General features: G+C 37.4%; 1 pseudogene; it reads right to left on the bottom strand.

Annotated features, from left to right (window-relative positions):
* Nucleotides 1-5,425: 5,425 nt before the first annotated feature.
* LOC107144060 lies at nucleotides 5,426-6,134 on the bottom strand (annotated as a pseudogene).
* Between the last annotated feature and the right edge of the window lie 10,230 nt (nucleotides 6,135-16,364).

Here is a 16,364-nt window from a genome sequence, read left to right as displayed (position 1 = left end):
TATTGTATTATTTTCAGCTTTACTGATTAAAAATTATGGCATTTGCTGGTAAATGGATGGAGATAGAGAATATCATGCTAAGTGAAATAAGCTAATCCACCTAAAACAAGGGATGAATGTTTTCTCTGAATTGTGGATGCTAATTCACAATAAGTGGTGGTGGGGTGTGTGGCTAGAGAAGAACAGAGTTACTTTCGATTAGGTAGAGGAAAGTGAAGGGAAGGGAGGGAGTATGGGGGTAGGAAGGATAGTAGAATGAATCATACATTATTACCCTATGTACATACATAACTATACAACCCATGGGATTCTATATCATGTACAACCATAAGAATGAGAAATTATGTTACATCTATGTATGATGTATCAAAGTGCATTCTCTTGTTTTGTATAACTAATTAGAACAAATAAAAAAGTTATTAAAAATTAAGCAGGTATGTTTTCTTCTAAAAGTTTTACATACTTTAAAGAAAAGACAGCCTCTTTAACAAATGGTTCTGGGAAAAGTGATTATCCATAAATAGAATAAAAATAATATCCTGCACAAAATTAAACTCAAAATGGATCAAAGACCAGGGCTGTAGTTGGGGCTGAGTGGTGGAGTGCTTGCTTAGCATGTGTGAGGCCCTGGGTTTGATTCTTGGCACCACATATAAATAAAGGTATTGTGTGCAACTACAACTAAAAAATAAATAAATGTTTTTTTTAAAAGGATCAAACACCTAGGAATTAGACAATAAACTATGCAACTCCTAGAAGAAAATGTAGGGTCAATACTCCAGCGTAGAGGCACAGGCAATGACTTTCTCAATAGGATTCCTAAATTTCAGTAAATAATGCCAAGAGTTAAATGGGATGGCATCAAATTAAAGAGCTTCTGTTTTTTTAAATTCTGAATATGAAGACAGGACCTATGGAATGGGAGAAAATCTTTGCTAGCTACTCTTCTGACAGAAGATTAATATTTAGAATGTATAAAAAACTCAAAAAAAATAACATCAAAAAAATCAAATAACCTGATTAATAAATGGGCAAAGGGGTTTAACAGATACTTCTCAAAACAGAAATATAAATGGCCAACAAATGTATGAAAAAATGTTTAGTTTCATTAGCAACTAGGGAGATGCAAATCGAAACTACACTGGAATTTCATCTCACACCAGTCAGAATGGCAATCATCAAGTATGCGTACAATAATAAATGCTGGAGAGGACATGGAGAAAAAGAAACTCTTTTTCACTGTTGGTGGGATTACACATTAGGACAACCACTGTGGAAATCAGTATGGAGTTTTCTCAAAAGACTAGGAATGAAACCACCATTACCCAGGTATATCTCCCCTTGCTATTTATCCTAAAGAATTAAAGTCATCTTACTACAGTGATGTGTGCATATCTGTGTTTATAGCAGCACAATTCACAATAGACAAACTATGAAACCAGCTTAGGTGTCTATCAATGGATAAATTTTAAAAAATATGATATTACATACACACACACAGGAATTTTATTCAGCCATAAAGAAAAGTGAAATTATGTCATTCACAGGAAAATGGATGGAACTAGAGATCATTATATTAAGCAAAATAAGGAAAAATCAGGTCAAGAGTTTTCTATGTTTTCTCTCATATGTGGAAGCTCTTGCGGGGGAGAAAGTTGTGTGTGGGAGACATAAAAATCAAAGGGAGATAAGTAGAGGAAAGGGACCATGATATGGAAGAATTCAGCCATTGATTAAAAACTGTGAGTGAATGTTATGGTTTAGATATGAGGTGTCCCCCAAAAGTTTATGTGAGACACTATAAGGAAGTTAAGAGGTGAATTGATCAGAGTATCTAATCAGTGCATCAATACCATTGATAGGGATTATCTGTAGGTAGGTAAGGTGTGACTGGAGAAAGAGGGTCACTGAGGGTGTGGCTTTGGGGTTTATATTTGTCTGTGATGAGGAGGGCTCTCTCTCTCTCTCTGCTTTCTAGATGCCATGTCCCCAACTGCTTTCCTCTGTCACACTCTTCTGCTGTGATGTTCTGACTCATCTCAGGACCTGAGGAATGGAAGCCATCTGACTTCTGAAACCATGAGTCCCCAAATAAACTTTTCTTTCTCAAAATTGTTCTTGTCAGTTCTTTTGGTCACAACAGTGAAAAAATGTTGAAAAAAGTGAAAAAAAAAAGCTGAATAAAAACAAGAACAGGAATAATTAAATTTAATAGAGATGGTATAATATGAAAATCAACAACAACAACAGCACACAAGAGTCATAGAATACTCCCCACTGTGTCGAATTCAACACAATTTCCTTAAAAACACAAGAAACACTTTTAGAGATAAGACCTTTTCGAGATACTGTGGGAGTCACAGACTTGTGGAATGCAGGGCCTGAAATGAAGGAACTCATGTTCTAAATGAGCAAAAAATAAGAAAAAAATATATAATTAAGATAACATCTTTCACAAAAAGATGTACTCAGCTGGGAGGAGTGGCAGGCATGGTGGGGCATGTTTGTAATCTCAGTGGCTTGGGAGGTTGATGCAGGAGGCTCACAAGTTCAAAGCCAGCCTCAGCAATTTAGTGAGGCCCTTAGCTAACTTAGTGAGGCACTATTTCAACATAAATATATTTAATATGTCAACATAAATATATTAAATATATGTTAAATATATTTAACATATATTTAAATATATTTAACATATTGAATATGTCTGTTAACATATTAAAAAGTGTTGGGGATCCTAGAAATGGACATTATTTAGGCAAAGGGTCTATATAAAGCCTTCTGAAAAAATGAATTTTTTTTAAGTTAGTGGCAATTATGACATTTAAATCTAAGTAGACTAAATGTTAAATGGATCATTTCTTTATTAATAGAAAGAGGAATAATGAAATGAAATATACAGAAATATGTTCTAGATCTGGAAGTGTAAATATTGACAATACAATGAAGTTTAGAGGTGAAATAATCAGAGTACCTACTCAGTACATCAATCCACTCATAGGGATTAACTGTAGATAGGTCAGGTGTGACTGGAGAAGGAGGGTCACTGGGGGTGTGGCTTTGGGGTTTATATTTGTCTGTGATGAGGAGAGCTCTCTCTCTCTCTCTCTCTCTCTCTCTCTCTCTCTCTCTGCTTTCTGGGTGCCATGGCCCCAACTGCTTTCCTCTGTCACTAATTCTGTAAAAATATATAAATATTGACAATAGTCTTCCAACTTTGACCTCATTTGAGACACATTTCAAAAGCAAAAAAATGAGCACAAGGAGTTATAGTGAAAATTATTTAAAATATGGTTTTGTCTAATGTGAAAAACCTTTTGAAATATAGGCCTCATCTGTTGTTTGTAATAATATTATTGCAAATGAGAGCTTAAAACCTTCAAAATTAAAGAGGCACTTAGAAACTCATAATGTAAAACTTATTTATAAACCTCTTGAGTATTTTTATTCAAGAGAAAAAAAACTCAGAAAGTTATCAACACAATTTCTTTGTAGCTCTACTGCGTTAGTGAGAAACCTTACTGTTATCATATTTAGTTGTGCATCATGTGGAAAAAAAATGGCCCCCACAACTGCTGAAAAAGTTATCTTTCCAGCATGTTTGGATATGATGAATACAATTTTTGATGATAAGTCAGCTGATAAATTGAGGACTATACCTAGTGACAGCAAAATATCTCTTTGAATTTGTACCATTACAGAACATTTTTTGTTGATTTTTAAAATCAACACATTCCTGGGTTACAATCTAGTATAGTTTTTGCAATCCAGCTTGATGAAGTCACTGATATTGGAAGCTTCACAGTATTTTTAGTTTATATCAGATATGTATGGTGGAATGATTTTATGGAGGATTTTTACACTTTTAAAATTTAACCTCGGGGCTGGGGTTGTGGCTCAGTGGCAAAGCACTTGCCTGGAATGTGTGAGGCACTGGGTTTGATCCTCAGCATCACATAAAAATAAATAGATAGAAATAAAGGTATAAAACAATTTAACCTCATATCTAAGTGAATTAGATATTTTTACAGAATTAGTGCATTGTGAGTCAATATACATTTTACATTTTACTTTTTGCTTTCTATGTCTCATGTCTTTTTGTTCCTCTATTTTGCTTTTATTACATCTTTACATTGAGTGAATAGTTCCTAACAGCATTTAAATTTCATTAGTGATTTAATAGATAGTGGTTGCTCTAGTGCTTTTCATGCACACACATACACACATACACACACATACACACATACACACACAAACACACACATATATGTATATTAACTGTTGTGCTATAATTGGCAAATATATTACACATATATTTCCCTACATTATAGATATCCTCCTACATTATATGTATGTTATTTTAAAACCAGTTATGGGAATAATCAGGGAAATATGTATTCATAGTGTCTTTTATAATTGCATAAGTACTTTTGTAGAACTCTCTGAATTCAAATTATTGTCTCAAGTTTCTTTCTTTTACCTGAGACACTTTCTTGTAAGAAAAAAGTATATCTTGTAGGTCTAGTGACAAATTCTTTCAATATTGGTTCATCTGGAGAAATCTTGATTTTGCCTTCATTCTTAAACACTAACTTTGTGGCTATAGCATTCTTTGTTGACAGTTATTTTCTTTGAGCACTTTGATTACGCATTCAACTGACTTACGTCTTTCTTTGTTTCTGCCAAAATCAGCTATTGATTTTCCAGGAGTTTTCTTGTAAGCCATGAGTCATGTTTCCCGCTCCACCCCCTGCTTCCAAGATTTTCTCCCTGTCAGTGACTTTTAGTGTTTTCACTACAATATGCCTGTGTGTCTCTGTTAATTTATTCTATTTGGAGTTCCTTGAGCTTTCTGGATTCTGTTAATATTAAATAGCAACTCTGAGACAGATTATGCAAAACAAAGTCTATTTTGGAATGGCAAGCGATTGCTCTCTGGGAAAGGGGAAGCCTTCAAACATAAAAGAGAGAAGTGCACATAAATTATTTTGAAGCAAACAGAATGTTGGTTACAGGGGCTTACTGTAGAAATTGATGTCAGTTTATTAGTAAAGATAGTTGTCAGGTGAATGCTTTTGTGAAAATGAGTGCACAGCTGTCTTTGTGTGACTCCTGTAGCAAACTGTAGTTTGGCAAAAATTTTCTGATTATTTTTTGTATAAACCCAGTGCAGGAGTGCCCCTCATGGCTTCCAGTTCCTTTTCATTAGAGTTAGAGAAAATGACATCATTTTGGTGTTGCTAACTTTCACAGTTTGTAGGATATTTTTTTCAATAACTTTAAGAAGGTTTTCATTGTTATTTTTTAAATCAGTTTTTGCTTTCTCCATCTTCTCTCCTTCATGCATTCGAATTACACGTATGGGTGCATTTAATAGTGTTCCATATTTTTTCTGAGTCTCCATTCACTTTTCTTCATCCTTTTTTTCCCATTTTTGACTTTCATGGTCTCTTATTGAGTTCAATAATTCCTTTTTCTGCCACTTCAAACCTACTGTTGAATCCCCTTAGTGAATTTTTATTTTGACAATTGGCCCTTTCAACTCCAGAATTTCCACTTAGCTCTTGTTTCATACCTTTCATATCTTTATTGATATTTTCTTTTTGATGCAGACCTTCCTTTACTCCTTATCATTCTCTTTTTTAGGTCTGTGAACATATTTTTTATGTTGGAAAAAAGGGTATATTTAGAATCAGATAGTTGAATTCTGATTAGATTATCCCAATTTTGTTGGCAACATCCAAAGCATCATAATCAGGAGACAGTTGAAGGTATGCTTTTTTCTCTCCATCAGGCCTGATCAGGATGTTAACCTTGGCTATATCAGTGTCATAGAGCTTCTTGACAGCTTGTTTGAGCTGGTGTTTGCAATCTTCTTCACGGCTGACTCAGCAGAAGGGGGGGAACTTGATGATGGCACAGTGGTCAAACTTGTTTCTCCTGGGGGTGCTCTTCTGAGGATATATGGGCTGCCTCTGGAGCCGCAATGTCTTGGGTCAGCAGAAGGTAGGTGATATGCAGATCTTCTTTTTGTGGCTGTAGATATCCCTCAACACTGCCTTCTTGACCTTCAAAACTTTTGGTTTGGCTTCAGCTTTGGGAGGGGCAGGAGCTTCCTTCTAAGCTTTTGGTGCCATCTTGGTGAAAAAGGCCTGTAAGCATATTTATAATGAGCACTTTGAAGCTTTTTTATATTAAATCCATCATCTGGTTGTTATCACAGGCAGTTTTTGTTTGTTCTTGTTTTGGGGTTTATTGCTCATACTTCCCTGATTCTTTGAATGTCTCATCAGTTTTGCTAAACCTGAACATTTTAGGAAATATAGCATTCTGGGTACTGAGCCTCCTTCCCTTGCTTGTTATTTGCTTGTTTATTTGTGTAAGGATTGGCTGGGTTGTTTCTTTTTTTAAAAATTATTTGTTCTTTTTAGATATACATGACCGTGGAGTATATTTTGGTGGCTGGATTATTTCATTGATATTTATTTTCTTCCTCTCACCCCACATTGCTGAACCTCCGAGTTGCTCTTCATGGAGGCCTGGCTTTGGCGATGCCCACAGTGACCCTGGAATGGGCGTGGTACTGGTAGGACTCTCTTCTGCTCTTCATTTACCATGCCTGGCTGGTAAACTTCACTGTCTGCCATGTTTTCAACAGTGCCCTGGGGCAGAAATTCTTCCATAAACTAATCCAATAAAATTGTGACTCCTATGAACTAATTTTTCTGAGGTGTTTACTAATTGTCCTGAGTCCAGGAGGGACTAGCCTATAACTAGCCAACCTAAAGTCCAGGGTGTATCCTCATAAGATACCTGAATCTCCTTCCAGCTGGCTTTCACCTCAACTTCTCTTGCTCTTGAGAGTGCCTTTAGGTTCAGATTTCTCCAAGCTCTATTACAAATGAAGTCACTTCCTTTGGGAATATATCAGAGGTTATCTATTTCAGAGCCTGCAGTTCCTGACCAAGCAAAATCTCTAAGTCAAAGTTTAGGCACTGGGCATTGGGACAATGGTAAGCTTCTCTAAGTGACCACCTGACTCTAGTAGTTGAGCATTTGGCTGAGAGGATGGCCACCAGCCTGTAGTTCACTCAGCCTGCCTATCCTGGGGTGGAGCCACCACCTTACAAAAGGAGGAAAGAGTTGCAGGCCCCCAGAATCCTTAGCATGCCACACCCAAGGTAGACCCTTCATTCCTCAAGTGAGGGTTCGGCAGAAGAGGGGAACTCTGACTTCTCCAATGCACTTAGCCTCAGCAAAGGGCTGGCAGGTAGCTGGGGCACAATGAGAAACTGTGAAGGCCTGCTCCTCCTAATAATAAGGTTCCATGGCTTGAAGCTGGGGGCAGAGGGAACCTTGTGCTCAAGGCTGCAGCAGTCTAGAGCAGAGTCTGTCTTGCTGAGCTGAGAGGGAGTGAGAAGACTTGGCTTCAATACCATAGAGCCTGATTTTCTTACTAAGTTTTCGTAGATATTCTTGAACAGAGGCTTCACTATTTGCTGTTTGCCTTCAGGATAATGTCAAGAAGTGGCCAGTGGTGCTCCTCACACTTTCATGCCAAAAGTCTACTTCCTTACATGATATTCACGAATGCAAACACTACAGAAATAAAGAACAGTGGTTTCCACAGGTTTAGGCAAGTGTGGGAGCAAGTGTGGGGAGAGAAGTAACCATGGCTATAAAAGGGCAACATAAATCTTGCAGTAATGTTCTGTATCTTGACCATGTCAATGTTAATATCCTGGTTGTGATTTTACAGTGCAGTGTTGTCATTTGGGTATGTTGGGTACAGGGTACATAAGATCTCATTGTATCATTTGTTACAATTGCATGGACATCTTCAAGCATTCAAAATAACAAGTTTAAATGATGTAAAATGTCTCCAATATAGCAATAAATTATAAAATAAAAATAATAACATATTCTTTCTGAATGCAGTTGTCCCTAGGGAATTGGTTCCAAGACCCTCTGTGTATACCAAATCCACTGCCCAAGTCCCTTTTAGAAAATGGCACAGTATTTGCATATCAGCTACACATACCCTCCTCTATACTTTAAATCATCTTTAGGTTAGATATAATTCAGTGTAAATGCTATATATACAGATGTTACATTATACTATTTAGGGAAAATAATGAGGGAGAAAAGTATACATATTTAGGACAGGTGCAAATTTTTCTGAATATTTCTGATCAATGGTTGGTTGTATCCCACTGAGATGGAGGGTTAACTATTTATTAAAAATGAATATTTATAGAAGCATAATAGGGATGGGGGAATTATTTAAAATACAGTGTTAAGTAACCTGTGCAAGATTTAAAAAATCTTATATAAGTTCACTTTTGTAAAAGCCAGAGATGTATATTTTAGAAAAAAAGACTGAAATATGCATTAAAGTGACCTCAGTGATTGTCTCATAATGAAGACTTCCAATTTTCTTCATTGACCTGACAAAAAAGTTGTGTGATTATTTTCATTAAAAAAAAATGTGACTCACTGTATTTTTTCTGGCCTTGGATTTTATATAACAAAAAACTCAAATATCCAGTAGTCTCACTGAGAGAGAGCAGTTTATTGACAACTATTGTACATGATAAATTCTCTAAGAAGTCATCACTAATTCCTGGTTACATAGAATGTATATGAATATTTTATCCTGGAGCAAGACATAAGTTATGAAATAGAACTTTATCACTTGGCTACTAACGTTTTCTTCCCAGTGTTGAAGACGGAAGATCACTTGGTCTCCTTTTGCCTTCCTTCACAGGTATTCCTTTATTCTTGAGAGATCTATAGAAAACTTCAATAAATCCTATGTAGAATTGTTCCTGTCTGCATAAGGAATGACCCACTTTCCCAACTCCTGATTCATATGTAAAACAAGGATTTCTACTTTTCTGCCCTTACCTGGGAACTGGCAAGTCTAGATTATTTCAAAGTTGTCCACCTGTAATTAGGGGCACAGGCACCATGCCAGGCTTTCTTTTTTTTTTTTTTTTTGCTTATGTGTATTTTTTTTTATTGGTTGTTCAAAACATTACAAAGCTCTTGACATATCATATTTCATGCATTAGATTCAAGTTGGTTATGAACTCCCAATTTTACCCCAAATACAGTGTTTGCCTGGTGCTATCAGGGGGCTGACTAATAATGCCACATACATGGTCATTAATCAGGGCATGAGGGGGGGGGGAAGTTAGTGAATATACAGTGATGAAAACTAAACTACAAAATTTATAGTCTAATTTCTAGAAATTATACTTTCTATCCAAAGAGTAGAATCCAAGACTCCCTGTGGATACCAAGGTTTCCATTCCATAATTCTATATTAAGTGACTAAGAGCACTAACAGTGTATTGGCAAGCTCCTGAATTCCAGTGACTTAGTTATGCCAAGAATAACTTCAACAAATAATGGCTTTGCCTTGCTTCCAATATATACTTGGAAAAGAATCCACTACTGGGCAATTTTTTAAAGTTAATATTGTTTAGACATATTGAGAAATTAGTTTTCTCTGGGATAATTAAATGTTTTTATTTATATTTTTGGTGAAATGAGTTTTTCAAACCATTTTGTTCCACTTTCTGTGTTTTTATTATAGCATTGTAGTTATATATAATATTAAAGTTTATTTTGACAAAATTATAGAAACATGAACTAAAATTTCTCCAATTCAGTCCCCAGTACTTCCCCTTTCCCTTTCCTCCTCCCTCCTTCCCCTGTGCCTTTTCCTCTCTTGAAACTTCTTCTATTTAGTTTTTTTTAAATTAGTGCTTATGGATATACACAATGGTGAAATTCACTGTGGCTTATTCATATATAAAATAGGAAAGTTTGGTCAGATTCACTCCAGGGTTCCATTTCCTGTCTCTCTTCCCTCCCCCCGCCCCTCAATCTCCTTCCTTTACTCCACTAATTTCTTTTTTATTTCCATGGGACCTCCCCCACCCATGCTTTCTCCCCATTTCTTATTAAAAAACATTTGACTTTCTGGCTCTGGTTTATTTCACTTACCCTGATGTTCTCCATTTCCATGCATTTGTCAGCAAAAACCATTATTTGATTCATCATGTGTGTTCATTATTAAACACAAAATAGAGTTTAGCTTAGTTTAGTTTAGCTAATTAATTAGTTTAGCTAATGTATATGTATATATATTATATGTATGTGTGTGTATGTGTGTGTGTGTGTATATATCTCACTTTTTCTTTATCCATTAGTCTGTTGATGGGCATGTGGCCCATTTTAGTAAAATAAAAATTAATGCTGATTAATATTTATCATGTTCCAGGAAACAGCCAAGTATTAACATAGGTGTTTTCAACACCTCCATTTTGGTGATGAAAAAATAGTTGATCAAAAGAGTAAATACTTGACCAAGGTATGGATTAGGGCAAACTTCTGATCTTATGACCATGAACATAGGGTTCTTTGAATTTCATTATATAACTGTTTCACTAGTTGAGCTCTGGTGTAACTCTGATCAGATTTTTTTTTTCTTGGAGGGGTATTGGAAGAGGAAATATTGCATTGAGTGTTTGGAATTCATAGAATGAAGGCCCACTAAACTTTTATTCAGATACTCTGATGATCTCAGATAAATAAATATTTGAAATTCCTGGTCTTAGCTGCCGCAGCCCGGCTGGCTGGGCAAAATAATCGGGGGGTGACGAATAACTTGTGTACGTTGATACAGCAGGAGTAGGAGCCGTTTATTGCAGGACAGGAGCAGTATTTATACATTCCACACAGCTTATCTAATTAGCATAAACTAGATACATCAGTCAACCAATCAGGAATCTCCACACTTAATGGCTCACTTTTGTTACTTCTCAAACCACTCCCTCTGGCATTTTGCCAGGCACCATCCAGACTTGTTTACGAACTCTAACATTCCCCTGCAAAATGCCAGGTGTTATTTTGACTTGTTTACAGACTCTAACATTTCCCCCTTTTGTTTAATTTAAATAATGACCATAGTGGTTTTTACAGAAACACCATAAATAACCTGCTACAAACAGAAAGGGAGGATACAAAATGCCACAATACCAAGCCACTTGATGGCTCCATGCAAGAAGCCCTTGGAAAAATTATACTAGCAATGACACTGTTAGCAAAGATACCGAGTTACAATTTGTTATAGATTACAGTTTGTTGTCTCAGTCCAGGTAAAGCAGTGTCTCAATAGATTAACTCACAGTCCAGGTAAATCACAGTCCAGGTAAGTTCTGCAGGCAGCTAGCTTAAATCACAGTCCAGGTAAGTTCTGCAGGCAGCTAGCTTGATCCGAAGTCTCGTCTGTTTCTCAGCCAAAGTCTTGTCCGGTTTTCAGCAACACTGGAAATTCTTCCACCTTGGTCTTTACCGGCACTGGGACGAAGGCAGGAACTCCGGATGGCTAAAGAAAATCCTGTAGCATTCTACTAAGAAAACAACCTTCTGAACAATTTAGTACATTATCTCAAGGTTTTTTTGCATTTGAAATAAGCATTAATAGTGCTATTACTCATTAGCTTCCAGGTGTGGGAGAACCATTGTAGCTTAGTTATTGGCATTGAAAATGACCAAACATCAGGGACACCAGTAGCGTCTTCTGCTGGCTGTAGTGCCTGGGCAGCCCCAGATGGCCCTGGGGAGTGTCCCGGACTCAAACTGCTACTGGGCACAGGGAGCAAGAGCCTGCGAGACTGTGCCTCCAGGTCAGGTCTAGATTTGGGCTCGCGGCAGTGGAAGAGCCAGCTCCCCGGCCAGGAGGCGGGGAAGGGCCAGTCGCCGCCGCCTCTTGGAAAATCCTTGCTGCGCTGTGACCGGCTTGCACACTCGGCAGCCGCCTCTCTGCTTCACGCACCCTCCGGTAACGAAAAGTATTTAGTAATAGCCTTTTGCTGCAACTTTTTTCCTGATAATCCTTCTTCTTCTGAACTTTCTTTTTCTTTCTGACTAGAGTTCCTGGGCTCTTATCAACACATGCCCTAACTATTCTTGGTTCCACTGGGGTGCCTTCTTCCCTTAGTAATTTACTTCTCACCCCTTCCATATTTTCATCACAAAGACAATACAATACACTGAGACAAAACAAGACACAAACATACTGTATCAATCTTCTCCATTTTCTCGAAATGGCCATTTTTCCTCTCGCCCTATCTGCCTAGGGACGAGCAGATTGCTCCCGTCCTATCTATGGACGGGCAGCTTTTTTTCGTCACTTACCCCTGAGTGTCCCGGGGCTCCCCGTAACGGGCCACCATCTGCCGCAGTCCGGCTGCAGCAGAATAATCAGGGGGTGACGAATAACTTGTGTATGTTGATACAGCAGGAGTAGGAGCCGTTTATTGCAGGACAGGAGCAGTATTTATACATTCCACACAGCTTATCTAATTAGCATAAACTAGATACATCAGTCAACCAATCAGGAATCTCCACACTTAATGGCTCACTTTTGTTACTTCTCAAACCACTCCCTCTGGCATTTTGCCAGGCACCATCCAGACTTGTTTATGAACTCTAACATTCCCCTGCAAAATGCCAGGTGTTATTTTGACTTGTTTACAGACTCTAACACTTAGCACTTAGGCAGAACTGGGTTTAAATCTTAAAAATCTCTTGGATTTATTAAGGTTATTAATTCTTAGTGTACTACACACTTATTAATTAATTTGACAAATATTTATTGAGTGCTAATAATTATCATAGGTGCTGTAGACCAGCAGGTGATAAAAATGCAAGTCTATTATTATCACAATTAATTGCTCCTGGAGGTGTTGCTTTGCCAGAGCAAAATAATCAGTGAATAGTAATATGGCTTTCCCTCAAATTGTCCTGTGACAATCAGCAGGTGTAATCATGGATTTTTTCAGTTTCCATCTCGTGCATCACAGGTACTAATGCATCACTAGCAGGGAGAATCCAGCACCAGAATTATAGCATCAGAGTCATTTCCTTCTCTTTTAAAGCTGACCAGGGACTTCCCACAGACGCACAAAAAATATCCCCCGGCTAACATCAAATACTTGGATCCTTATTCTTCACTCAGCTTTGCAACCTCAAAATGTGACTTCTTGGCTCTCTGTCTGTTATATCTTATTTCTTTCCATAAAGCTTCATTGCCAACAGCTGTCCTGCTCCTTATACCCTTTCTCCTCAAGTCCTGGGATCAGACCATCGTGGCAAATATGTCTGCAGGAAACAAGTGATGCTGCTCCACTCTCCACCCTTATTGGTTGAACAGAAATGTTGATGAAGAAATGGGGATTTCCAGAAAGCTTTTATTTATCAAAATGCATCAGTGCAAAGAGCTGGAATGCCTTCCCAAATAGGAATTAGCCTGAAATGAAACCAATGAGACAGTTTCTGGATTTGAGGATTGAACCCGCATGTGCTGTCTCTGAAAAAAGAGAAGGCATATTTCTTCTAAAAGGATCAGTCTTTCCCATTTCCTCAAGAGATATTTTCTGGTACAATTATGAGAATACTAGTGATCAGTAAATCCAAACCCTCCACTCTATCATCACTTCCTAGCCTTATGACTACACTGGAATTACCCAAATGATATCCTGGTTGATTTTCCATCTTATCTCATTTGCCTTTGTGGGTGGTTCTAGTCTGTACATTTCCTCCCATTCCTCAAAGAAGGCAGGACTCCTCTCCTTGGGTGCATCATTTATCCTTTGATGCTCCTGTGATATAATTTCATTATCTCTTCTTTGCCCCTTTTGTTCCCTTAATCAACCTGAAACATTTTCCCTTTTGATGGATTATACTATCTCTAACATACACAGAGAACTCAAATTTTAATTTTTAATATTCTTATGGGATTGTAAAACCTTTAAACAATTTTGTCAACCTTTGGAAATTTATTGCCCCACCACTTTGTGCTCTTATGTTGCCTTTTAAACACTTTTATTACAGTACTTGTTGCATTGTAGTATAGTAAGTTTATATTGGCTCTGAACTGCTAGGAAATGAGATATACAGATTCCATTCATACTTGTAATGTCACCATCTTAAAGAATGCTTTGTATAATTGTTGTATTAATACATTTGAAAATAAGTTTATATTCTCCAAAGAGAAAAAAAAAACGTGTTTTTCTTTTTGACCTCAGGATATGATTTTCATGTTCTTATTATCACTTCCAAAAATGGTATAGAATGTTATATGAAGAGTTGTTATAAAGAATAATGAGATAATTGGAAAATGTCTAACCCAGGACCTGCAACTATTGATTTTACTTTTCATCATTGGCTCTGCACTTCCTTCTGGTAGCCAGCAGGTGGGAGATGATCCTCAATCAATCTCTCTTTTCTTTAAGTCTTCTCACCACCAAGATTTAATTTTCTACAAGAAATGATATACTAGCATCATAACAATTTGCTTTCCATTTAATTCTGGATAGGGGTTTCCCAACTATGCCTGAAAAGGAACAAACTGATTCTAGTACTCCACACCCATCCAAATCATGCTTGAAAATGAAGAGGAGTTTCGGCACTCACATAGCCATATCCTGTTCCTTCCTACAAACTCCAGATATTAGCTCTTCTTCTCACTGCATAACTCTTAAACCATCTACACCATGTTCTCACAGGCTTAAAACCAGACATGCTGAGGTTATTTTTTTCATGCTGGGGTTATTATAACACTGTTATTTTCTGGAAATGATTGAATGACTTCACCTTTGTAGAAAGGAAATGGAAAAATCACAGAGATGTTCATAAAGTGCCTTTGTTCAGAAAACTGACCTGCTTCAGTCTGGGCCTAGGATAGAGAAATAAACTGAGGATTAAGGATTAAATCAACTCGTCCAATAATGGTACTTTGCATGAATTTGAAAGGGTACAAGGCTTTCAATACTACCAGACTTACCAGTAAATCACCATAACCCCCACCTTCAGTCTTGATGCTCTTCCTATACCTGTGTGACACCTGTACCAGTACTAGTCAGCTTTTCGTTATTGTAATGAAATGCCTGACACAGGATACTTAAGGGGAAAAGCAGGTTTATCTAGCTCACATTTTTGGAGAATCAAAGGCATGGTGCCTACACTGCCTCAGTTCTGGCCAAGTCCCCATAACAGTTAGCAGGTGGTTGATGGCAATGTTGGGAAACCATGTCTCAAGCAAAGAAGCAGAAAGAGAGAGAGGGGGGGATACGTGGGCCAGGCTTGCTCCTTTTATAACAATTTCTCACAAAGTGGTCACATGAAAACTGCTAAAGGTCACAAAAAGTACCTCCAGTCACCAATGACCTAAAGATTTTCCACTAGGCCCCACCTCTTGATGGTTCCAAAACACCTTTCAACACCACCTCCCTGGAGAGCAAGCCTCCAGTCAACCTGGACAGTTGGGGAATACTCAAATCATAGCAACATTGTGTTGCCAAGAGTTGATTTTGCTGTTTTTTGTTTGCAGATTTTGGTTCACAACCTTCCTACAGAAGTCATTGCTCTGCCAGATTCTCAGCCTGTAACACAGCAGGCCCTCCCTGCACGTCTTCCCTGTCCAAAACCATTCTGCAGTCTGCATGTTCACATCCATCAATTTGGGCATCTTAGACTAAGCCACCTCACCATCCCTCCTGAACTGCTCTTGCTCATGTGGTTCCTGCTGGTTCCTTTCCTTCTGCTCTGCCTTTGAATAATGTCTTCCTCTTTTCTGCTTCAAGTCTTACTTCCTCAAATAAATGAGCAACATTTTCAAGTTTTCTCTAAAAACTTCAAGCTACATGAATATATTCTTTCTCTCCTTTTCTTAAATTTTGTTACTTTTAAATGATTCCATTTGTATTTTTATTGTAATTTGTGTGCATGTATAATGCTGAGGATTGAACCCAGGCTCTGGTGTATGCTAGGCAAGCACTCTACCACTGAGTTATATTACCATTGTTATAATTTTAAGTGTCTATATATTTATTTAATGCATTATTCATTAAGTCAACAACTATTAACATTCCATTTTATGAACCAGCTATTTTTTTCTAGAAACTGAGGAGAGATTAGTACACAAAGAATATAAAATCTCTGATGTACAGAGTTTGTGCCCTGTGTGTATTCCTTTACTTCCTGGTGGGTATTGATATTATGAGGTCTATTCATGCTGTATTCTCTGCCTCTGGCATGCTTTTTAGAACACAGTTGGTGTTTGGTAAGCATTTGCTCTGTGAATTTCATCTGTTATACCCCATGCTTCTGTAGTCCTTAAGGCTATTAATATAATGCTTGGCATTCACATGTGATTGGTGAAGATTTGCTGAATTGAATATTTTCAAATTTGAAAATATTGCTTCAGGAGAAGACTAAGATTGACTTTGAAAATGGTGATTAGAGAAATAACTTATCATGCCACGGTCTCTCCTCTCCTTTGTACTTGCTTC

This window comes from Marmota marmota, unplaced genomic scaffold, assembly GCF_001458135.2.
Source record: "Marmota marmota marmota unplaced genomic scaffold, marMar, whole genome shotgun sequence".
Classification (NCBI taxonomy): domain Eukaryota; kingdom Metazoa; phylum Chordata; class Mammalia; order Rodentia; family Sciuridae; genus Marmota; species Marmota marmota.
This window is presented reverse-complemented; position numbering and strand designations above follow the sequence as displayed.